At 43.6% G+C, this 25,528-nt stretch overlaps 1 long non-coding RNA gene across 2 annotated transcripts in view; it reads left to right on the top strand.

Moving 5' to 3' along the window:
• Nucleotides 1-23,677, top strand: part of LOC135917105 (uncharacterized) — a 41,056-nt gene extending 17,379 nt beyond the window's left edge. The window contains exon 4 of one of the 2 annotated variants that reach the window (XR_011511427.1): nt 23,605-23,677. This is a non-coding gene — a long non-coding RNA (uncharacterized lncRNA). Of the gene's footprint in view, nt 1-18,362; nt 18,491-23,604 lie in introns of those variants that run through there. The other variant, XR_010569183.1, reaches the window with a different exon arrangement.
• The last annotated feature ends 1,851 nt before the right edge of the window (nt 23,678-25,528 follow it).

The raw sequence follows: 25,528 nt of genomic DNA, 5'->3' as shown, positions 1-25,528 counted from the left end.
TTGCTGGTAATGGCGCAGGGGCTCCTAAGATTGAACAGAAAAAAAAAGTATAATATTTTAACTTAATTGTCGCTGAGACAGGCTAATCTACTCGGCAATACCTAACGGACATGGTGTACGCGAAAAAGGCCCACAATGGCCTCACAATTCCTCAGTTACAGCAAGCACATCACGTTTCTCTCAAGATGCATGCTGCATAGAACGTCAGAACTGAGGCCTTTTGCGGAGCAGGCTTTGATAAATACAGGGTATATCGTGTTTTTCTCAGGCTTCCGTGCATATTATAGACTCCTTTTTCTTCTTTCACCCATCTTTCAGCCAATCTAACAACGACACATGTTTTTTGCCATTAGCGTTGAGTGATTACGGAGCCACTGCATAATGAAAGTCCCAAGTCAAGAGCAAAAGTTCGCATTGTCCTTGTCTTGCATTTCAGGAAAGGCTATGAACGAAGCGAATAAGGCAGTAACAAAGTTGTAAAAAGGGCAACGTCAATTACAAAAGACGCATTCAGTACTACGACTGCTACGCTCATTGGCGGCAGGCGCCGAAAAGCCTTTCCCTTTAGCATCGGTCGGCCGCACAAAAGGGGAGCACAGCAGATCGCCGCTTGCGAGAAAGCGAGTGGGAATCGCGGCGGAATGATCGCCGAAGGGACGCCTCCCGCCTAATATCTCACCGCGCTCAAAAGCGCCTCAGGCGAGCCCGCAAATATTTGCGCGCCCGATTCTGCAAAAGGATTGCCCTTACGGCAGTGGGCCAGCCGTGATGGCTGCCAAAGTGATATCGAGAGCTTTGGCAGAAGTAATCATTAAAATAGATTATGCGCCGAGTTGATAAACAGTAAACATCGGCGAAGCGTTCTCTGCTGTGCTCGAAGAAACGAGGGCAAAAGGCGAAGAGGAAACGCGAAATGCGATCAAAGAAAATCGACAACTGGGTCAGCTGGCAAACACTCGCCATTGATTATCGAGAGCACCAGCAACAACAACAACAAAAAATATTAAGTCCTAAACGCAAATAAGATATTCTACGTGCTCGCCTTTTAGTCTCATTTGTGTGACTCTGAATGCGGCCGATGAGAAAAGGAAGGGTGTTGCTGACTACAGGCGAACCTATCCTGGAGAACAACTAGCAACTGTTCGGAAGGGAGCGGCACAGTGAGTCAAATATTAAGCCCTCAGCGAATATAAAAACACGCTTCACTCACCAGGTCTCGTCACAATACGTGCGGGAAGGATAAAGGGATAAGGACAGAGTTGTAAATCAGTGTGACAAGCAGCAAGAGAGGAGCCTAAGAGATGAGGTACTGTTCAGCTGTACCTGTAGGGCGTGTTCGTCTTGCATGCCGAGTTTCGCTTAGGCGACGTGACGATGTCCGATACTTGTACTAGCTGGACAAGTCCACACTAAGTGAGATGTGTCCAATTAACTGTGACAAAAGCTTACACTTGTGTCCTCTTTATATCACATCGCTAGCCCGCCAACACGGCTCACCATTGATTCTTCAAACCTCGAAAATACTCCACATGGTACTATCAGAACGCTTTGCTGAACCAGTTTATTTACTTATTCATTTATTTGTTTGTACATACAGCAGTGCAATAGGCGCTATAGCGCCTATATAGAGTGGGTTATCAGAAGGAAATTATACACAGGAAAGTACGATGCAACGATGAGGGTGATGTGCTACGACCATTCATCTTGGATGACAGATGCAGAACTTCGGGGTGAGCATGAGCGAATAGACCCAGGTAAGGAATTCCGGTCTTCTATTGAACGAGGGAAAAAGCTGCATTTAAACGTATTAGTTGCATGCAAAGTAGGGCATCAAGTTCAAGTTGTGGTGTCGTCTCGTCGATGACTCTGCCGCGAGGTTAGCATAGTAGTTTTTGAAAGTCTAACGGAAGAATTGACGATGCTATGCAAGAAATCTAACGATGCTATGCAGCGATGTGAATAGAGCGAAGTTAAATTCGAGGAACGAAGTGCAGAAGAGGGTGAAAAGTCACTATCATAACGGTGACATATAAACCTTACAGCTTTTTTCTGAATTGCTTCTAGCCTGTTAATCTCACACTGCTTAGAAGGGTTCCAAACGACATATGCGTAGTCAACAACAGGACAGATTAGCGGTTTATATAACAGTAGCTTAGTATCTTTTGGAGAGTTGGATACTGTACGACGTAGGTAACCAAATTTTTTAGTGCTTTGTTACAAATGTAATCAATATGATTAGACCATAAAATGTTATGCGTAAAAATGACACCGAGATACTTTTATTCAGATACCCTAAGCACAGCGCGGTTATTGAAGGAGTAATGAAAAAGAGAAGGATAATGTTTTTTACTGAAGGACTTAAGGACGGCTTTATCAATGTTATTGTTCATTTACCAGGTGTTGTACCTAGTGCAAAACCTAGCAACTTACTCTTGGAGCCAGTAATGATCATTAGAGCGGTTAATAACTTCCTATAAAAGGTAATCATCAGCCTAAAGTTTGGGGACAGATATGACGGAAGTACGCGAGAACTCCGAAGAAAAATGTGAGACAAGAGGATAGAGCACTATACACTCACAACTGACAGTTGACACAAGTAAAGCAATCTTTCGGCGGAGAAAGTACCTACCTTGCATTAGTGTATCCTATACATTGTGGGGATTTGGTAATTCGTCGCGCCCCGTTGCGCAGGTGTATTCACCTGTTTCTGTCATCCCTACGCCTCACTCACTCCGAACCAGTTGTCAGCGGTGGCGCTCCACTCGCGATGGTTCGCGGTGAGGGCGGGGCTAAGACGTAACGATGGGCCCCTGGCGGGTACTCTCGTGGCGGTAGCGCGTCTCTACTCCCTTGAGACTGCGCCGGGTACGTACATGCTTCCTCTCGTTCGCCGACATCTTTGTGACTAGGACTTGAACTCACGGACGGTGCCTTTGCCCGTGCGGGGAGCGCGTACCTTGTGTTGATTCTGTCCCGACGCTAAGCCGAAGAACAGGTGCCTAGTGCTCGCGTGAGGTCGTACCACGCCGAGCCACACTTATCGGAGGCCCACGCCGAAGGAGATTGCCCGAGCTCTCGCGAGTTGGCCCATTGGTTACTGCGATAGCAAGTAGCATAGCCGCCGGGACTTTTGCTAGCAGCGTGTCCCAGCTTGAGCCTGTGCTCTCGCAGTGGCGAGCGATAGGCGCCCCTGACTGTACTTTTCGCCCTTGGTGCGGAACCCCTTTGGTTCCCCGCCGCCCAAGGACCGGGCGTTTGTGCAGTGTCGGGTGCCGTCGGATAGAATAAACGGTTTCCGTTAACTCAGGGCAATACTGTGTTCTTGCGTGCGTCACTCGGTAGCCCCTTGCGGCCTGAGCTCGCGAGCTGCGGCGCTAGAGGTGACGACTGACGCGGCCCTGTGGCTCGCTAAGCTCGAACCCGCGGTAGTCGGTACTCCTCTGAGACCCGAAGACCCCACAACGCCTACCTTATGTTTGAATAAAAATTTGAGGAACTTCAACAAGAAACAACTGGCATCACCAGGGCTACCACAGACCACGATGCGAAATGTCCTGTGTTATGACTCTACTACGCCATACGTTCCACGCGAATACGACATACCGTAGTGGCGTTCGGTACGTGAAATACACAACGATGCAGCTGAAATTCCTTCCCCTAAAGTTGATCTCTTGAAATTTACCCGTGTAGTACCTAAACCCAGTCTCACGTGAAGGAAAATGAAAACTAATTGTTTACCTATATTTCTCGTCGAAGACAGTAGATTTGTAGAAAGCACAAGCACGTTTTTCAGGTATAAATAATTACTAGAGTAATTTATCTCTTTTTTTGTCTGTGCTAGACTATCCACCGCTGAAACTTTACTCTAGCATATCAAGAACACAACTATAGGTTCTTGCATTAAACTTCCCGTGCCTTAAACAGCCTTCGAGGCCTCAGACTGAACGTAGCGTGTATGATACATTGGGCATTAGAGGTTAGATAGAGCACCGTGCTTTAAATGGCAATTTTCCCATATGATCCTATAAGTCCCATAAAGGGTGTCCCACATAGTTTGAGACAATAATTTAAACATGAAAGGTGTGTCGGAAGCGAATTGAACCGAACGCATACTATTCTCAAATGCCTATAGTAACTCAGGCAATTATTGTTTTCTCCATAACTGAATCACTAATGAAGTTTAATTACCCGACTTTGTAATTATTGGCTGAGGACCCCAAGTATGATAGGCATATTTGTAGAGCACCTTCAGAAGCCACCGACCGAGTTGTTTCCTTTACGATACGTCTGGTGTAGTCCGTTTTTCCGGGTTGCAAGGAAAGCTCACGCAATATGAAAAAAGTCACGTGACGGAGCGTTGCGCAGTGGTATCGTGCGGTTCTCAAGCGTGCGTTCGGTGAACGAGGTCGGCTCCCGTCATATGATGGCCTAAAGGCATGCAGCTGGCCGAGCGCTTCCGATGAGATAAAGAACGCCCTACCGCTTCCTCGTCGCCAGTAACGATGCAGCCGACCTTGTTCACAGAACGCACGCTTGAGAGCAGCACAATACCATTGCGCAAACGCTCCCTCACATGGCGTTTCTCATATTTCGCGGGCTTTCTTTGCAACGCGGAAAGAAGGACTGCGTGAGAGGTATCGTAAAGGAAACAACTCGATCGGTGGTTTTTGAAGGTGCTCTACAAATCTGCGTATCAAATACTTGGGGACCTAGTTTGTCGTGGAGAAACAGCCAGGGTTGTTTTGTGGCGGTAGGCGGCGAGTGGCAGGGAACTGAAGGACGGACGAAGCGAAGAAGGCGAACGGGACTAGTGACCTAGCAGTGAAGGTTAGCGGTTAGATCACCCAGAGGCAAGATCAGTATTAGAAATGCGGCCGCAATATATTTGAGAGCGCATGTGCTATATGGATTAAACGCGTTTCCCCGCTGGAAAAACTGCACATAATCAGTCCAGCTGTTTCGGAAAGGCATATTCATCACACCGTAATGCCACATCCACACCTCCTTATCTCCGGCTCCCCTGTCCACCTTACGAAATGCGCAGTGATGGAAAGTCGCAACGCTGACTCTGGCCTATATATGCGTTTCAGTGAGCTCTTAACCTTGCATGGTAACGGTTCACGCATGACGGATGGAACTTGGTAGAGGTCAACTTGTTTGTGTGGCACCGCATTTCTTTTGGTGCACACAAAACAGCGACAGAAGAAAAAAAGACGGCAGGAAAGTACAAAAGCTGCTCTGTGTCGGCTTTAACTTGCGTCTGTTATGTTCTTGTTTTGCAGTACGCAATGTCAAAAGACCCTCAGTGGACAATGCACTTTCCATGTACACCCTTCCTCGGTGTCCTATTCTTTCGTTTTCTTGCTTTCTAGCATATATTTCATCCGGTCGCTGCGATCACGCTACTGAAATCTAGCGTGCAACTTATGACAAATGAGGGATCATTGCACTGCTTTTGGTTAGGTCGCAGGCCTGCGCCAAAACCACGGCGTAGCTGCGTTCTATGGCACGAGCTATTCACGCAGGGAGGCGTAAACAGAAGGAAAACAAAGTAACTAATGCCGCAACGGATCTTCCTTAAAAAGAAAAAAAAACAAGACAGTAAGATCTCAAGTATAATGACATCAATTGAACAATGCAGAGACTATGCACACAGGATGAGAAACACTAGACGAGGAGTCACATTTCTTAACGCTGCAAGCTACATGCTCACCTGTTATTTCCGTGAATGTTTTATAATTGTGTATAGTAATTCATAACGCTTAATGAACGATGGATAATTTTTGCGCCATCCTGTGGCGAGGCTGCATGAAGTTAATCTGAAAATGGCGGATTTGTATCTCAAGTTCACAGTACATGGGGTTAGAACTTGGTTAGCTTGATCTCGATAATGCGGCACAATTGTATAACTAACTTTTGGTTCATTGCTGCTAATGTAATAATAATTGTGCACGTGGGAAATCAAGCCACCATCCTTCTGGGCTCCCGACCCCTCCCCCCCTTCCCCTCCCTAGCTTTTCCTTCCGCCTTCAACATACAGCGTGCGGCCGCAATGTTCTTGCACTTGGACTTTGTACCGAACATCACAGCATCGGTAACGGCAGATATTCCATTGGAGTGTCCATATGATTGCTATCGCAATAAATCGCAAAATAAAAGTGGAACTCCCATTTGCGGCCCTTCGTTGCCTTTCATCCACTTTCCTCTTCCTTTTTCTTATTAATTCTACACTTCAATTAAGCATAAGAGACAATTTCTGCCATGTTTTCGATGGCTTGTCTCCTTGATTTATATCATTATTTCCCTCGCTATGTATGAGGACGACGCAACGAGCTATGGAAAGAAGAATGATAGGTGTAACGTTAAGGGATAAGAAAAGAGCAGATTGGGTGAGGGAACAAACGCGAGTTAATGACATCTTAGTTGAAATCAAGAAAAAGAAATGGGCATGGGCAGGACATGTAATGAGGAGGGAAGATAACCGATGGTCAATAATGGTTACGGACTGGATTCCAAGGGAAGGTAAGCGTAGCAGGGGACGGCAGAAAGTTAGGTGGGCGGATGAGATTAAGAAATTTGCAGGGACGGCATGGCCACAATTAGTACATGACTGGGGTTGTTGGAGAAACATGGGAGAGGCCTTTGCCCTGCAGTGGGCGTAACCAGGCTGATGATGATGATGATGATGACGATGATGATGATGATGTATGTTAAAATGATAACACAGCCTCGCTTACTTTGTTGGCTACACAAATAGCCACTATGGTATAAATGCTCTTGCTACCGAAAACTAACATTGCCTTAATTTCAGTGGTCACCCATGAAACTCCTTACATTCCAGATTAGTGTGCATCACACGCACGCTTTTTCATCCTGTTTGTCGTCTCTAGAAATTGGTGGCTACGCTACAGCGCAGCGGGCATATTCAATGGCATTCAAAGTGCTTGTGTCAGAACACCACCCAGATGCACAATGTCTCCGCATAAGCTGGAAAAGGAGGGTTCAGTGTATCTCAGGAGTTTAAGTAAAGTGCCTGTACATTTAACTGTAGTATTCAGTGCGGAATTTATACGGTGTAAAAAGCGGCAAACAAGAACAAGCAGCCGCGAGCAAGAAAGAGACGCCGAAACACATTCTCTCACGAACATGTGATCACACAAGCCAAGACCTGCATGTAAGTACTGCGTGGGCAATATAGTCTATGTGCCTAATATCTCATTCGGCATGTAATACCATTGCTTTTGCTGTTCGATTGTGTAGTTCTACACACGAATATTCCTACTGTGTAAGCATGTAGAAATTGTCAAATTCCGTGCAGAAGAACAATACAATTTGCGAAAATGGTATACCGCATGCAGTTGAAGAACCCACAATCCGAAGGCATTTTTTGAAACAACACGTCTCTGAACCGTATTATCTCTGCACCTTAATCGCAGTTCTCAAATAATAATAATAATAATAATAATAATAATAATAATAATAATAATAATAATAATAATAATAATAATAATAATAATAATAATAATAATAATAATAATAATAATAATATAATCACCAATATTATTATCATCATCAGCCTATTTTATGTCCACGGCCGGACGAAGGCCTCTCCCTGCGATCTCAAATTACCCATGTGCAGCGCCAACCGATTCCAACTAGCGCCCTCTAATTTCCTAATTTCATCACTCCACCTAGTCTTCTGCCGTTCTCGACTGCGTTTCCCTTCTCTTGGTACACATTCTGTAATCCGAATAGTGCAACGGCTATCTAACCAGCGCATTACACGCCCTGCCTTGCTCCATTATTTTTCTCTTAATGTCAATTAGGATAACGGCTATACCCCTTTGCTCTCTGATTCAACCCGCTGTCTTTCTGTCTCTTAACGTTATGCCTAGCATTCTTCGTTCCATCGCTCTTTCCGCGGTCCTTAACTTGGTCTCAAGCTTCTTTGTCAATCTCCAAGTCTCTGCCCCATATGTCAGCACCGGTAAAATGCACTGATTGTACACCTGCCTTTTCAATGATAACGGCAAGCTTCCAGTCAGGAGCTGACAATGTCTGCCCTATGTGATGCAACCCATTTTATTCTTCTATGAATTTCGTTCTCATGATCAGGGTTCCCTGTGATTCGTTAACCTAGGTAAACGTACTCCTTCACAGACTCTAAAAGCTGACTGGCGATCCTGAACTCTTGTTCCCTTGCCAATCTATTCATCGTTATCTTTGTCTTTTGCATATTAATCTTCAACCCCACTCTTACACTCTCTCTGTTACGGTCCTCCATCATTTGCTGCAACTCGTCTGCAGTGTGACCGAATAGAACAATGTTATCGGCAAACCGAATGTTGTGAGATATTCGCCGTCGATCCTTAGTCCTAAGCTTTCCCCATTTAACAGCTTAGATACTTCTTGAATGAATGAATGAATGAATGAATGAATGAATGAATGAATGAATGAATGAATGAATGAATGAATGAATGAATGAATGAATGAATGAATGTTTATTTTGACAGAAATAAAATACAAATAATCTCTGTCAAAGAGGCTGACAAAAAGGCACGAATGCCTGACTAAGTGTCAGTCCCCTTCCCCGACCCATTCCCAGAGCACAAAACACTCAAGCACACAGGGTAAGCATGGTACACAAAGTGGATGCATACACAAAAAATGAAAAGTATATGAAATATGTAACAGAAATACTGAATTTGATTTGTGTACAAAACAATGAACAGTCATACCTGAAGCGACAGCAAATACATGTTCACTTTTTTTTGAAAATGTTTAGAGACGTTGATTCATTTATTATAGTGAGTAAGCCAGGGTGATGATTCAAAAAATCTGCAACTATGAATGCCTGCTTTTGCATGCCGCAATTGGCACGGATCTTGCCCTTGTTGTAAATTAATTGCCTTGTGTTATATTTATGTTCATTCGGGAGGTATTTTTTAAAAAAGGCACTTTCGTTGAGTCTTACCTCTTTAAATATTGCAATGGCTGTTTTTTTGTTAATAAGGTTTTCTAATGTTAAAATACAATTCTTCTTGGAAAGAGGAGCGGAGTAGCTTCAATAGGGCGCATTCTCAATTACCCGAATCATGCGTTTCTGTAAGGTTAGTAAACTATGGATGTTAGTTTTCGTCGTGGTACACCACACAGATAAACAATATTGGAGGCGCGAATGCACTAGGCTATAGCATAACTGTTTTTTTAATCTAGAAGGTAATAGACGTTTTAATTTATTAATAACACAGATGGATCTTGCAATGCTGGTTTTAATGTTGCCGACATGACTGGACCAATTTAAGTTTTCTTCAAACGTAACACCAAGGAACCTCTGGCACGTAGAGCGTATAATGACTTCATCACGAAATTGTAAGACTAAGCTATCATCAATACCTTTGTTACGAGGCCGAAAAATAATGTATTTTGTCTTTTTAGTGTTTAATTCTAATTTATTTGCTCTAAGCCAGTCTGAAAGATTACTGAGCCAAATATTTGCTTCTTCCTCGAGAGTAAGCAAGTTTCCACCAGACAAGAAGATATTAGTTTCATCAGCATACATGATTATGTCAGGTGTTAGAGGCACGTTTGTGATGTCATTAATGTATAATAAAAAAAGAAGTGGCCCTATGATGGACCCCTGCGGAACACCGTATTTGATTTCACCCCAATGCCGATTTGGAATGACAAATGTATGTGTACTGTAGTCGGTTGGTTAAATAATTTTTGATTAGGTTAACAGCAGTTCCCCTAATGCCGTACTCACTTAACTTTTTTAACAAGATATCGTGTTTAATGGAATCCAAAGCCTTTTTAAAGTCAAGAAATATTCCTATTGTGTGCAGCTTGTCCTCAAAGTTACTTATTATTTTTTCTTTGATCTTTAGCAGCGCCATTTCAGTACACTGGTGTTTTCGGAAACCGTATTGCTTTTCTGTTATAATATTATTTTGAGTACAGAAATTTATAATTCTTTCGTTAATGACCTGCTCTACTATTTTGGAAAAGATTGGGAGAACTGAAATCGGTCTATAGTTGTTCACGTCATTCCTGTCTCCCCCTCTAAAATTACCGATACCCGTGCAACCTTTAATTCACCGGGGAATGCGCCAGTGCACAAAATTAAATTGCATATGTGTGACATCACTTTACAAATATGCAGCGCCACAGCTTTTATTGGTTCTGCCTTTATGTCATCTACACCGCATGCTGTGGAATTCTTTAACTTTAGAAATAAGCTACTTATTTCAGCTTCATCTGTTGGTGCAAGAAATAGCGATCTGCTCATACTACATGGAATATAAGACCTGTAACCTGGGCTATCAGCATCAAACGCATCAGACGCGCCACATTGTAAGAAATGCTGATTAAACTTATCGGCCAGCGCAGTCCCTGTGAAAGATACGCCTTTATCCATAATTTCAAAAACAGGATTACGGTCGCTGTGCGGAAGCAGATGATTCAATGTTTTCCAAAGTTTTTTGGGATCATTAAGAATATGAGTGAACTTATTCTCATAGTACCTCTCTCTTGCCAGATTTATATCACGGCCCAATTTATTCCTGATCTTCTTGTGGTTCATTAAGTACTCTGGTTGCCTTGTCTTTATAAAAGTAGCGAATAGTCTATCACGTTCCTTTATGCGTTTTAGAAGGGTGGTGTCAACCCACGGTTTCCTGCATTTCTTGCTTCTTGTAGCTTCTCTTAGAGGGAAAGCTTTGTGATAAGGGTCTTTGATTACGCCGAGAAAGTGAGTGAATGCCTTGACTGGATCCGTCAATGCGTATAATTCGGACCATTCCACTTTGCTGACTGACGCTTCAAAATCAGCAATCGTGTTCTTGGTTATCAATCTGCACTGTGAGTGTGTGTTATTTTTGCGCTGTTTTGCGCAGACGGGATCGTTTTTGCTGCGCAGAAAACGAGCAGTAAAACAGAGCTAAACAACAGGACGATGAGAGGGACGCCGACACCATCGCTGGTTGTAACTAACTGTGTCAGCGCTGGTGTCTGTGTCACTCTCCTCGTCCTGTTGTTTAGCGCTGCTTTACTGCTCGTAGTCATGAACTAACCAGCCCAAATGCGTACTCTTGTGCTTGAAAAAATTGCGGACGAAAGAAAGTAAAATGAATAGCTATGTGAGGTTGCAACATTACTGTAAATAAAAAAAGAAGCTTTTCTGCGATATTTATACCGTCTGCGTTTTCTTCGCGGTCATATGTAAGACTGTTTCATCACGTCACGTATTCACCAGGGCTCCGAAGGTCGCGTACTCTGAAAAATCGCAGAATATAAAAGTTCGGGAGAGGGAGGTATTCTTTTATGTCCAATTCGCTTTGTATTGTCGTAACCCTGAGCAAGACCAGAAATGATTGCCGTAGGTCGAGTTTTTTTCCTCAGCTATTTTTTCTGAATTTCAGAAACGGGCATTCGTGAGCACAACGGCTCCTACATCACGTTATTTACATACTGCAGATTATTTGTTGATGTTTATTGCCAGGAATATGAGTCCGCGGGCGTAGGAAAAGAGGAACAGGAGAAAAAGTCGAGCGGGGGCGGGGGGGAGGGGGCAAGCCTGCCGCGTGTACAGAGTACATGAGGCTCTATAGGCGGAGGCGTTGGAGCAAGCCCATGTCCTGCGGGCCCCCGGGTCCGTTCGCCGTATCCCGGCCGCATTCCCGGACGGGTCAAAATGAAGTGGCGGACATCCACGTGGTCGGCCGCGACTGAGCAATGGAGGCAAGCTGGGGACCTTTAGTTGTGATCCGCTTTCTCGGATGCGATAACCGCCGGAGTGACAACACGCCGAGTCCCGATGAGCGTCAGCGGCTGAAACCACGGGGAACTCGGACGGTGCACGGCGTAGTCAAGGTAGGCGTGGTTGCCCGGATTTTAGTTGTCATGGCTACGAGTGTTTTCGACGGGCTCCACGGGAATAACGTGACTTCGCAAGTTATTATTGTAGGTTATTGCTGTACAGCATTTGGTCTTCCTACAGCTACCTTACTTCAAACATTAAACACATTGTTTTTGTGTGACGCAATCGTTGCGAGCCGTTCGAGTGGTACAAAAATGAATCAATCACACAAATTTGTCCATCGAATAATCATCAATCAGGTACAGCGTAACACCTTACAGTAAGAGTTGAGACTACAATTTTTTCAAATAAAATATAATGTTGTAGGCCACTGCAAACGGGCACCCGTTTTGCGTCGCTAGGAAACGCAAACCCAGCGATGTTCCAAAGGGGGTTCTGCAGCTTAGTCCACTTCAGCTGTCTGTTCTAGATGCGCTGAACTCGTCTGGTTGTCCTTAGCTTAGGACCTACGGATTTTGGCGTCAAAATGCACTGGCCTCGAAATGCTTAAATTAACACACCACAAATAAGCTTGAATATAGTTTTGCTGCATAAAAAGAAACGCGCAAGCTATTACAGTAACCGATGGAAGGTCTCAGAATGCTTATACGGTCAGTATATAATATCAGAATACTTCGAAAAGAAAAGGGAACAAAAACGAACATCGAAACACCATATAGAGGGAGTTCCCGATAATTGTGCCAAATATTTAAAAAGAACTGTGTCCGCTACGAGAAGCATGAAAATCAAGGTACAGATTATTCTTCAACGACAGTAAGTTTCTTTAATGTATTTGTGTAAACACAAAATCTTCAAAGAAGTAGTGTAACGCATTAAGAAATATCAAAATAATCTTTCTTCTCTGAAGAATGCTAGCTGTGATTAAAATTTTTCGGGGCATCAAAAAAAGCGCATGCAATATGAAAAAAAATATACCGCGTGATTAGACACTCGTGCGAAGTGACGTTAGTGCCCTGACACATGCTAGCAACGAATGATTGATGCTGCAGGCAGACGGAACACATGAACAGGCCGAAAGTAAATATGAGTGATGGTGAACACACCCATCGTCTCCGATGCTCCGCCATGCTAAACGAATCGGTCAAGAGCCAAACGCTGACAGAGCTTCAAGAATTACTTCCCATGCGCAATTTATTGTATATATCATGCCTTTATTTGCTTCATTACTTTAAGAGATAACATATCTCGCTGAAAGTGTGATCGATCCATTTTCCTTGCTTAAGCCTCTTCATGCGTCCCGTCTACTTGCAGCATCGATCTTCCTTGGCAGCATGACTGAGGGCATTAATGTCGCCGTCCAGAAGTTTTGGCATTTCTTAGTTAACCCCAAACGTAGTGTAGATAAGCGAAACATAAATGGGAGCACCAGCACTCACATGGAGTTCCTAATGAATTTACTGGCCCATTTAAGATGGCCTTTAGGGAACCTGATCATTTTTCCACACAAAATGGCAAGTGTAGTTTGCCTTCTGATCATTGCACATGCATGACTTTGTCATAGGTAATGTGGCTGTCGTCTTGCGGTACAGATAACATACGTAATGCCCTCCTTTACCGGTACGCAGAGTTGTTCTCTCACTGTGTGTCATTTTTCTACTCAATGCTCATTAACTTCACAGTGGTTAACTGCGAGGCTAGTACCAATAGATAAATCTGTCGAAAATTTTGCGCATTATTTGGCAAAATTCGGCACATTATAAACCTCTCATGAATAAAAGCTCCTTGTGTTTCATAAGTGAGCACATGCTGTAAGGTGCTTGAGCGCATAATTGCCGGCCACATGCGTCACTTTCAAAATTTCTGCTAAATGAGTAACTGTAATCCACGACATGGCATCAGCAATAAATAAGCACCTCCAAATTTATTGGTATTTTTCTTGTCTATTTGAAGCAGTTTCTAAACTGCTTCATATATATAAATATATATATATATATATATATATATATATATATATATAAATATATATATATATATATATATATATATATATATATATATATATATATATATATATATATATATATATATATATATATATATGTATATATGGGGTTTCGCGTGCCAAAACCACTTTGTGATTATGAGGCGCTCCGTAGTGGAGGGCTCCGGAAATTTCGATCACCTGGGGTTCTTTAACGTGCACCGAAACCTAAGCACACGGGTGTTTTCGCGTTTCCCCCCCATAGAAATGCGGCCGCCGTGGCCAGGATTCGATCTCGCAACCTCGTGCTCAGCAGCCCAACACCATGGCCACTGAGCAACCACGGCGGGTTGTGTTTTTCAAACCTTTCCAGTACATGAGCCCTTCGACTCCCACGATTCGCGGGAGTCGAGCCCGCGGCCTTCGTTGTTAATTAACGCAAAGTTAACTAAAGCACTCGAATCGACGACTATTAGCAGTAGTCGAACTCTCGACCTTTGGTGGGATCAAGATTCAATAGCACCGAAACTCATGGCGACACCGTTGATGGTAGAACGCACGACCATTGGTAGAAGTCGAACCCACGACTGGTGTTATAAGGACAATTATGACACTGTTAAATAATCAAATCAAATCAAATCAATCTTTATTTTGCAGTAAAAGAAACAGAACTGGATGGTCCTTTTGGGTTAACAGCTAGTAGCATGACGGGGCCCAAAAGACGTTACATACATGGCAACATCAACTTCGCACATCATCAAACACTGTAGTAGGTGTATACATATATGTGAGGCAAAAACATAATAGTCATGACTGCATTATAAATAACTATGCCATATTGCACCATAGTAATGACAGCAAATGCATTTATGCAGAAGAGAAAAACATGCGTTTCTGCAAGAGAGAAAAAAACAACAATGGAAACGAAATATTATACTGAAACACAATATCCTAACTGAACAAAATATTGTCCGAGTTGCTTCCTATTGTAACCTGCAATATCTACATATTTGTTGAGAATAAACGGTAAGTAGCAGGCTATTGATTGGTGTTTGTGGTAGTATGTACGGAAATGTGGAATAATCCATTTGTTAGATTTCCTTGTGTTTAGCTTAGGCAGATGGTGTTCTAAGCATTCTAGACGTTCGATGAAGTTCTTTACTAATGTGTCAGAAAATTGCATCACATATAATAAACGGTATGTGTAAAGGTGATCTACTCTGACCATACTAAACAATTTATATGCATCTCTAGTCGCAGGCAAAGGTTACAGATTTCCGATGTGATGGATAATTTTTTTTTCTGTAATATCAAAAATCTGTTTATATTGGCTTTAGTTGTCGTACACGAGACCAATGCACAGTAGTTTAGGAGTGAAATGAAAAGGGCGTAATACATCTGTAGTTTGGCGGAGGCTGGCAGCATACCGCGACAACGGCATAGTACTCCTGTCACAGAGGATAGTTTTTTACGTAGATAGCTTACATCTGTATCCCAAGTTAAAGTAGATGAAAAATGAACGCGAAGAATTTTTTAACTGTCTACAATCCCTATTTGTCGATCCTCAAAAATTATGTTATGGTTCAATGTTGCCTTGTTGTTTTTCGCATGAAATATCATAACTTTTGTCTTTGTTGCATTAATCTTAAGTTGATTTTCCTTAGACCATATAGATAGCTTCTTTAGTAGATCATTAGATTGTGAGAACTGGTTTATATCAGATCCTTCCATTAAAATGGTGATGTCATCTGCATATATAATAAATTTTGCCCTTCTGTCTAAATCTACGATATCATTAATACAGATGTTAAACAAAAGTGGTCCCAGCACACTCCCTTGCGGTACCCCAATTTTTTTTTGTAAGAGGGTTGAGGTTAATACAGATAGAGTTAGTAAAGACACTCGAACCTACGATGTTTGGCGGGACCAAAATTGATGGTGCCACCATTGATGGTCGAACCCACGATCATTGATGAGATTCGAACGGACAACCTTTAGTGTTAACTGTGGCAAAGTTAAATAAGGCACAGTTCATTAAGACATAGTTAATTAAGACACATGAATCCACGACTTTGTTGGGGAAACAAGTAATAGGAAGTAACAACGCATTCGAATGAGAACGACAAGTAAATTAATGAATGTCTCATGAGCGCGCAGGCTTTCGTCTTCATCCTCTTTAGCGTATGCCAAAGTGACTGACTCTTTTTAAAAGACATTACGCAATAAAGAAAAAGTTACAAAAATGCTTGTTTATGTTTTTGAACAAGCATTGATTTGATCATGCGTTTTAATGAGAAAGGGGTGTCTGCTTTGTCTGCCGAACCATATCAGCCATATCTGCTGAACCGCAGTTCTACAGTTATGGTGAGACCAAGGTGGCTGCGGTTGGGAGGCCGTATTCAGTGAAGTCCTTGTTGCGGCGAATCGGCGTTTGTCTTGCCCGTTCGCTGTCCATCTCATGGCCAAAACTAATATTACGCGCTACATGATAAACCCGGGCTTCCGGGTTGCGAGACGGTTATGCGAGGCGGTTATGGTTGACTAAAGTTGGGTTTTGTGCGTGCGTCATTGCACATGTCACGTCACTGCCTCCCATGTGTCACTTGCTCTTCGGATTTTATCGGTGCTTTGTCTGCTGGCGTGCACTCCGAAGCGGTATCTGTGCAACGTAGTCATCCCGCAGAAGCAAGGTGGCACAAAAAGGAATGCTGTGCAAGTTTACAACGTACATGACGACATGCAGATGAATACCTAGGCAAAAACATTTCCCCAAAGCGACTACAATGATTCACGTAAGCCGTCTAAAGTGCCGCTGCCGAACTTTTCTAAAACTGTATTATTGCTTACTATTTCAAAAAAGCTACCCTTTTTACTTGTGTTAGGTAACAGTTTATCCATGCGGAGTCCTCTGACACATATTTGGATTAAAAAGTATCTAAATATCGACGTTTCAACTCGCATGTCGTTAACGTGTGCATGAAACCATGCAGACGCAAACTGAAATTTTGACTTTTGTTAAGCTTGCAGCGTATTGCCCCTTGCTTCGCCCGGACATAGACTATGCGGCTATTTTACGGGACCCTTATTACATTTAAGGGACACTAAAGAGAAAGAAAGTTTGGCTTCGTTAGTATCTTCTGGAATACAAAAAAAACGCACTAACTGCGAGAAGTTTTTAGAAAACAAGCAAAAACGAAAGACGAGTAGCGCCGCCGCCTGGAAGTTCCCGGTTCAGCTTTCTATAACGTCTTATATATGCGATGGTGTGCGCGCAGTCGTAATGAAATGTTAATCGGCAAAAAAAACGACCACATATAACCGAAAAACACTGCAATTGGGAAGTTTAGAGTGCTTTTACTAAGATTGCTATGACCCAAATAAAAAAAAAACATACTTTCGAATTCGTAACATTCCACTAACGTGCAGGACCTGGGTTGTCTGCACGAAATTATAAATTTTGAACTTTGACCTTACTTTTCCCCTTGAACAACCAACCTATTACCGCAATATGAACGAAAATAGCATTCTTCAAGAATATCTTATCAATATAAGATGACTTATAGCGTTTCTCTTTACTGTACATTAAATATCGTTAAGAGGGTAAAACGGATTCGCAGACTTGAGGCTATAGGTTTATCTCATCCGGTTATCGCACGACCGAATCCCTGTCTAACACACCACAGCAGCTCCAGCTGGAATGACGCCATGCTCGGCGGTAGATGACAAGATTTAAAAAAAAAATCTGTCTGCTCTACAACGGTAAAACAGCTCTTTCACGTACAAGTACGCGCTTCTTCCGCGGAGCGGTAGTCACACCTTAACCCCACCGAAGTCGCCCACCCCCATTTTGACAGGGGGGAGCTGTCTCAGAAATACTTTTACAGCGAAGCTGTTAGTCTCTAGTGAGTCGGGATCTTCTGTGTCTGTCAGCAAAAAAAAAAAAAGAGAGAGAGAAAGAAAAAAGAACCGAAAAAAAGTGCATGTCTCATTTGGAATCTGGCATACCACAAACAGCTCAGTATTCATTTCAATAAAGAAAAGCAAAAAACAAGTGTCAAAGCCGCATGATGGATGATAAGGCGCCTGTCAACCACGCGAGGCACGTTTCTTCTCCCCTCGTATGTTTCGCGGTAAAGATGACGGTTGCATAAGCTGTACCGGTGGCAAAGGGGCAACAGCAGCATACGAATCAGTGAGAGACGTCACTAAACTATATATATAAGGGCGACCTGCCAAGCAACTCATTCAGTTCATTCCAATACCGCTATGGGTATGCCACGCAAAGACTCCCGAACAGCAGCGTGACTACGATGAGCGTCAAAAAGTGCAAAATCGTAATGCTCAACAACGGCGTCGTGCTAAAACTAGGCAGAACAATAAAGCTTTTCATATCCCCATCGCGAGCATTTGAGTGGTTTTATAACAACTTCGCCGGCCATCTACTTTCGCAGGGGCGGGATGGCGAGTCATTTTGTTTTTCCTGTGCAGGAATTTTGTTTGTTTGTTTGTTTGTTTTTGTTTGTTTTTTTGTTTTTGTTTTGTTTGTTTGTTTTTCATGTGCAGGAATTCGGGACATCGAGGACAAGCACCTCTGTAGGCGGCGGGTGCAGCACGGTTGCGTCACTCAATGGGAAATGAATTTAAAAATTGACCACACAACAACGCCTCGTCACACGCCATGGCCTTCGCGCTTAAATATTTTGTAGGTCATTTTCTCACGATGTGCCAAGTTTGGCTTTACTGCGGTCAATTTGCTAGATTCGACAGACACTTTTTTTATATGAACGGAACCTTCATAGTGGTGGTTTCATAAATTCATAGCAGGGAAATGCGCCTTTATCACCAAGGAATAATTTAATATTAATTTAATTCTGGGGTTTCCCATGCCAAAACCTAAATATGAGTATGAGCCACGCCGTTGTGGAAGTCGCCGGATTAATTAATTTCGACCACCCGGAGATTTTCAACGTACGTCCATTGCTCGGTACCCGGGCGTTTTCGCATCTCGTCCCCATCGAAATGTGGCCGCCGCAGCTGGGATTCCATCCCGCGCTTTTGGGTCTAGCAGCGCCAAGTCATAGCTACTACACCACGGTGGCGGGTCCCAAATTAATTGAAGTGGTGTAGTTATTATGACTCACTCTTCTTGCATGGGATGTTTGCCTTAATTCTGCAAAGTTTCTCAATTTAGAAAAGCATTTATGTAAACATACACTGCACTGCAGCACCTTGCGGGGGTATGTACATTTCATGAAAGCATCAAACGCCCCAAAACAAATGAAATTTGCAGCGCGTTTATGTAGAGTAGAATTTGTTGAAAGTGAAAAAAATATCTTGAAAATGTCGTGGAATAAACAACCTCTTTCAAGTGAGATTCGCGTTCTTCAAGATTTTGCATTCACCGAAATCACTAACAATATGCAGTAAAAAGAACGCAAAGGATAAAGCTGTGAACACATCATTAACTAGAGCCAAAAAGACGTCGGACAACCGCAAGAAGCCCAATGGACAGAACGCTACTCTTGTCTTTTGTTATCTTAATATCGTAGCAGCAAAGTATTGTCAACGCTTGCCTCAACATGCTTGTCAAAATGTGGTAAAAACAGGTCACAGGTCAACGGTAAAAACTTTCGAGCTATACGTGAAGCTGTGCACACGCCTTCCTTTTTTGTACAAAGGTGTGACAGTTAAAATCAACAAGTGCAGAAGAAAGATAAGATCTAAGCATTTCTAAGAATTTGCCAATAGATACTGCAGAATTATTCTGGCACGCAACAGGTGCGAAATCTTCTATGCGTTTTCGAACAACACTGGGCAGCTCAGCCTGCGGTGATGGATAAAACAATTATTCTGCGTCTACCAATCGGGAAGGGGGAAAAAACGCTCCCCTGCCTTCTCGAGGTCACACAAGTATTAAATTAACCGAGGTAAAGTAGCGTGCTGGGAAAGAATCATTACGTGGCGATAGACTGACGTGTTTGTGAAGAAACATCGAAAGCTCTCCTTGCCAACATTCCATCTAGTCACAATCCCCTCAGCGGCAATCCTTCTTTGCATGTCTAAGCTGAAAAGGACAATCGTCGGTGACAGGCACTCCCTAAGGCTATCTGTGTTTATTTCCTGGCGAATTCTCAATTCCTTGCACCGTGCGCTTCATTTCCTCGCACAGTGCGACGAAGCGCGCCCACACTACCTCCGAAAGCAGTCATATGAATGGATACGGCCACCTTCTGCAGAAACGCTAGCCTCTAACGTGCATGGGAAAGCAGCAGTGCAACTTTGTGTCCATTCTTTAATTATGAAGCGTGGAGGGGCGTCAGCGTCTCATTGAGAAAGCCGTTGCGACTCATGCGAACCCGTGCGCAGTCAGTGGCCACTTGACGAAGCAATAACTGTGGGAGCCGGATGTTTAAAAAATAACGCTCATTATGACGCATTTTTTTCGGTCCCACTGCACAAAACACCTGCCACAGTTTCTCTGCTAAATGGCCAATGATAGTGTATGTATTACATGCCTATCTGAGTGGAGTGCAGTGTTCGAATTTCATTAAGTTTCGTTGCAGCATGACTGTAGGCACGTCGATAATTCCTTTACTCCTGCATTGAAATTTACCCTTCTTATACATTGATTTATGAACTTATTCCTAATGTGAACGATTTTTATTGTCAGCAGTCAAGTCAATGATCATGGTTATTTTGTTGCGGGTCAATTGAGCTCCTAATATTAATGAAAAAACAGCAGATATCCATCTTTACGTAAGACGACCCGGATTATAGACAACACGGATGTGCACTTGCTAAACTACTCGGTGCAGTACTAAAGTCTGTGTATCTCTTCGACGAATTAGAGCAGCAGTCCGGAGAACAGATTTCTACCAGACGTTCCGATGAAGTAGGTTGGAAGCCCCGCAGGCGCTTCCTACCCACGGGCGACACCGCAGGCAGCCGTACATCGAGCGCCACGATTTCAACACAAACATGCACTGACTTCGCCCGTCCATCATCGAGTTCATGCTAACTTTTTTCCATTGGCTGAGTCATTTCTTCCGCCAAAAAGTGCTGCAGGAATTGAAAGAAAACAAGGGGAGCCACTGGTGTGCGTAGGTGTGTGTGGGCGCGTTTTTCTGTGAAGAAGTTCTGCCCCAACAGACCATCCATTTGTCGCTTGTTCTTTTACATTTTTCACCCAAATCTTCTTTCCAAAGGTGGCTTCTCTGCCTGACTGAAGAGCTATAGTGTAAAGGCGAACGAAATCGATCGACTGTGGGTGTGTATAGCTCTTACAACTCTCGAAACCATTCATTTATCAATGTTTGCGCGTCAACAGATTCCAAGTGGGCGCATGTATGTGCCCGTCGCAATCGACCTTGCCGAAGTTTGCGCAGCGATCAATGGCTGGATCGAGTCTGCAAACAAATGTTGAAATAAGCCACAGGAGTCTCGAGTCCCCCGCGCCTGGGTCTATAGGGGCCTCTCATATTTCCGCAGGCTCTAGCTACCAAAATCATTGGAGCCCAACAAATTTGGTATTGCTTCTCAGTTAAAATTGTACCGTACTTCAACTACATACAAACAGTTTGACGTCGGCGATTTTAACAAGTTTGCTGCACGAGTTTGCTCTATTCCGTGAATAAATCTTCTAATTTACATTTTTTTTAGTTAGAAATTATTTGAGCTCAATTGCTGGCATGGCTTTAAGGGTTCATCAAGGGTGCAAGAAAAACGTCAACGACATGACGGTCCGTTAAAAATACCACCAATGCCAACTGCACAAATTGTGGCTATTAGTGCACATTTCCTAATAGTAAATATTCAGAAGCAGCCATGTTTTGTTTTGTCTTTTTTCATAAGGTGACGCAGCAAAACGGTGCTGTTATATACCAAATCACAATGAACACTACCTGAGCCTTCGTTTGATCTCTTCTCCTTCCAAATTTTAATCTTTCTCCTTCACTTCCTGTCTCTTATTACCGCGACAGCGTTAAGGAGCTCATGTCGCAGAAAAGCCGGTGTCGTCGGCGTTGGTGTCGGCGTCAGCGACTTTAGCCGTGAGCAATAAATCCCAGAAGGCACTTCATAAACAAAAAAGATCTTGCACGGTCGGCTGGTGGGAATCGAACCAGGGACTTTGGAGTGTGAGACGGAGACGCGACCAATCAGCCACGAGTTCGTTCCTTCGATCAAAGCTGTACCGTTCCTTCGAAACGGGACAAAATCGCCTCTGGTGAATGCGGTGTTGCCTTCGAAACGTGCCGTATAAAGTTATACTGCGGTGTATATCGGTAATTATGACCATGTAGCTTACAGAAGTCGCAGTTTCACGAGTAGCGAAGCACGTTTCCGCTACTTTTCTTCTGCGCTCTGCGCACACGCAGAGCCATCTTGCGGCAAACACAGAAGGCCCCCTCCTCGCAATGTACGGCGCTGCCCCGACACGTGGCGCGCCACTCGCCCCATGATTGCGTCCGCCTTCATGGCGCGTCGGGGCCCGGCTATCTCTGCTGATCGCGACGTTTGGCTGGCGTAGCGCGTTTGAGTAGGCGGTGCGAACGGGGTGCGATAACGCTGTCGCGTTCGACTCTTGAAGGCGAAGCGTAAGCGTCCTCCAATTTTTTATTTGGGTCCTGGAGAAGCATGTAGAAATAGCAGCGTCCGATAGGCAGTAAATTTCACTCATATTATAGCTGCGTTCATTCCCTGAGTCGTAATTCTTGTGTCCTACTTCCCGCTGTTGCCTAACAAGTGCAAGACTAACTTCCCTGGACTACAAAGCGCACCAGCCCAAACGCTCCGGGATCGGCTCTGCCTTCTCCGATCTGCCTCTACAGTCGCGACGGCGGCCATTGGCCAAGACTATCAAATGTCTATGCACACGCAGATTTGGAAGTGCTCAGAATTCACATGCGCCACTTATCCCGCCTCCATTCCCGCCACCCGGCCACCTAGGTCAATGCAATAACAGCTCGGTGCATTTTGCAATGTTGTGTCTGCTCACCGTGCATATTTTACTTCAGGCTTCGCGCCCGCCTCTCCACCCTTGACTACTTCGGGGTTCCTCAGGTATCCCACAGAAAAATTTCATGTTCCTAGTATTTGAAAGGAGGCGGACTTGCCGCCGGCAGCTCTGAAATAAGTCACCTTACTAATACTTATATAAGAAATCCTCCGTCTATGCGCACGTATATAACAACTCGTCAGTTGCGGTGGTCATCTCATCGAGTCCGACGTCGATCATGTCCTAATTCTCCCATAATACAACATCAAAAGAATCGGAACTTACTGATCGTACAGGTGCTGTTCACTACATTCAACATCCATTAATAGCCACCCAACTGGTGGCCCGTATTTTGTGATTCCAAGGTGGTCCTCTGAACTCTACACTCAAGCACATATCACGGGCCTGATGAACATCTCGTATTTAAAATCAAAGATTCTTACTTTTGCACTGTCGAAAATGGACATACACTCAAAATTCGGTGGCTACTTGGTCATTGCGGCATCATCGGTAACGAAAGCGCCGACGAAGCAGGGCGCTCGACTCATCAACAAATCCAGAGTGAGCGCAATTGTCAAGGCGCGTTGAGCACGGCAACTTCGCCCACTTGCTCGCTGCAATCCATTTGAGCACTGACTTCTCTCCGTGGATCCCACATAGCGTATTCTACTGCTGCATCGTCTATCGCGATGCAACGCAACTTTCTTGCGTCACTTTTGGATATCTATATATATATATATATATAGGAAAAGTTTTTTTCTGTAGCTCTCTTCTTTTGTTTATTTTATTTATATATTTGTTCTATTTCAGCATTTTTTTCAGGAGCCCTATTTTCCGCCCCTCCTTTCATTATCTTTTTCAGAGAGGCGATAGGCCACTGACCTCCAACGATTCACAGATTCTGCTATATATGTGGCCACTTGCTTCAAAATAAAACAATGTTGTAAGTTTACGCTCCTGTTTCTCAGCCTCTTCTTCGTCGTCGTCTTGTGCGCAAAAAGCGGCATTCATGTTCAACCAACATACCCACACAGTAACCTTAGTGAACAGATAATAGAGGCGTGCTATGCACATGGCCGTTGACACGCCTGCTGTCACGTGGCCGTGTCACCAGCCGTGTGCATAGCACCAATTTATTGTCAATTCTACACCCTCGACGCTAACACAATTTCGGTCGTTGCCTCACCCACCCGCATTACCCCCTCTCCCCTTTAGAAGGGCCCTGCCTATATATACTGTGCCGAGGAAAGCATATGTCGCAATGAAAAAGACAACCATACTTGTCGAAACGTTGGCTCCTGCTTTTACCTTATTCTCGTTTTGATCCTTGTCCCATGCATAGGCGTCCTTACCGAGTGTCTGCGACTGAACGCCTTATAATCCAAACGAAAGTCAAGAAAATGCTCCCTAAGGTCATCATCGATTCATCCAAGAGTTCTTTGGGGCCCCCTGTGGTGTTTGTAAGAAAAAAAAACACCTTGTGGTTCTGCGTCAACTATCGGCATCTAAGCAAGGTTACTAAGAATGTCATGTACCCTTTGCCACGAATTGACGGCGCCCTATACTCACTGCTTGGCGCACAGCACTTTCGTTCTATAATTAGGTAAATTAAGTTTAATGGCACAGAAGCCACTGAGGATACGCTGCGCCAGACACAGGGTGATAATATTTCGTTAGTAAAATGCAGCATGCCCTACATTAATTAAAGCTTACTTAAAAAATCTGTTTCGTCGAAAAAGCCGATCCCATAAGTCAGAGGTATCAGTGCATCGTCTACTAGCATCAACATCAGGTGGAATGGGGTGTGTGACTTCTACAATACGCGGAAGTGCTTTGTCTATGCGTTTCGACATGTGGACATGTGATTAGAATATGAACTACTGTTAATGGTTCATGGTGTTCGTCACATGTTAGTTGTTCCTCCTCTGTCAATAAGTACTTATGTGTGATGAGTGTGTGGTCTATCCGAAGTCGTCAAAGAATTACTTCGATGGAGGGTTCCTAATGGTAGCATGTCTTCCACTCCCCAATGACAGGTTTAGAGATGAAGATTATTGTTGTCATTCGACTGCCATTCGCATTGCCAGTTAGAGAGTAGTACCTTTCGAGCACCTTGAAACCCACCCCTAACAGGTATGTTAACTACTGAAACATTTAGATTTCTTGCTCTTGCTGCACATTCGTCTGCTTTTTCATTTCCGGGGTTCCCAACGTGGCTTGGGACCCAGCAGAAACAAACGGTCTGGTCTTTATTTACTGTTTTTTATTATATGTAGAATGTCGCTATGACGGGTTTGTACTGTGATCGTGTATTAAGGGCCTTAAGTGCACTTAAAGAATCTGTATAGATTAAACAATTTCTTGTGTTTGGCGTTTATAACCATTTGTACTTCAATCCATAGGGCATAACACTCAGCGGTGAAAACTGATACAAACTGTGGCAGTCTGTGTGTTCCCGTGTACCTTTAATTACGCTGCTTCCTAAATAAATGGGCATCTTCCAGCCATCAGTGTAAAATTCTGCGCAAGTATAGTACGTGTCTTGAACTGTGCGAAATTCCTGTAGTATGTATTAACGCGGCGTCTCTTGCTTTTTTTTTGGATGTGTCAATGAAAAATCTAGAAATTTTGTGAAATCGTTCCAAGGAGCTATTCTAGTTCGCATTTGCATGACAGAAAGTGCTTGAGTAGGAACATTGTAGTCGGGGCATTTTTCTTCAAATGTAAGTATGAA

This window comes from Dermacentor albipictus, chromosome 1 (assembly GCF_038994185.2).
Source record: "Dermacentor albipictus isolate Rhodes 1998 colony chromosome 1, USDA_Dalb.pri_finalv2, whole genome shotgun sequence".
Taxonomy (NCBI): Eukaryota; Metazoa; Arthropoda; class Arachnida; order Ixodida; family Ixodidae; genus Dermacentor; species Dermacentor albipictus.
Note: the sequence above shows the minus strand (reverse complement) of the source record. Positions and strands in the feature narration are given on the sequence as shown.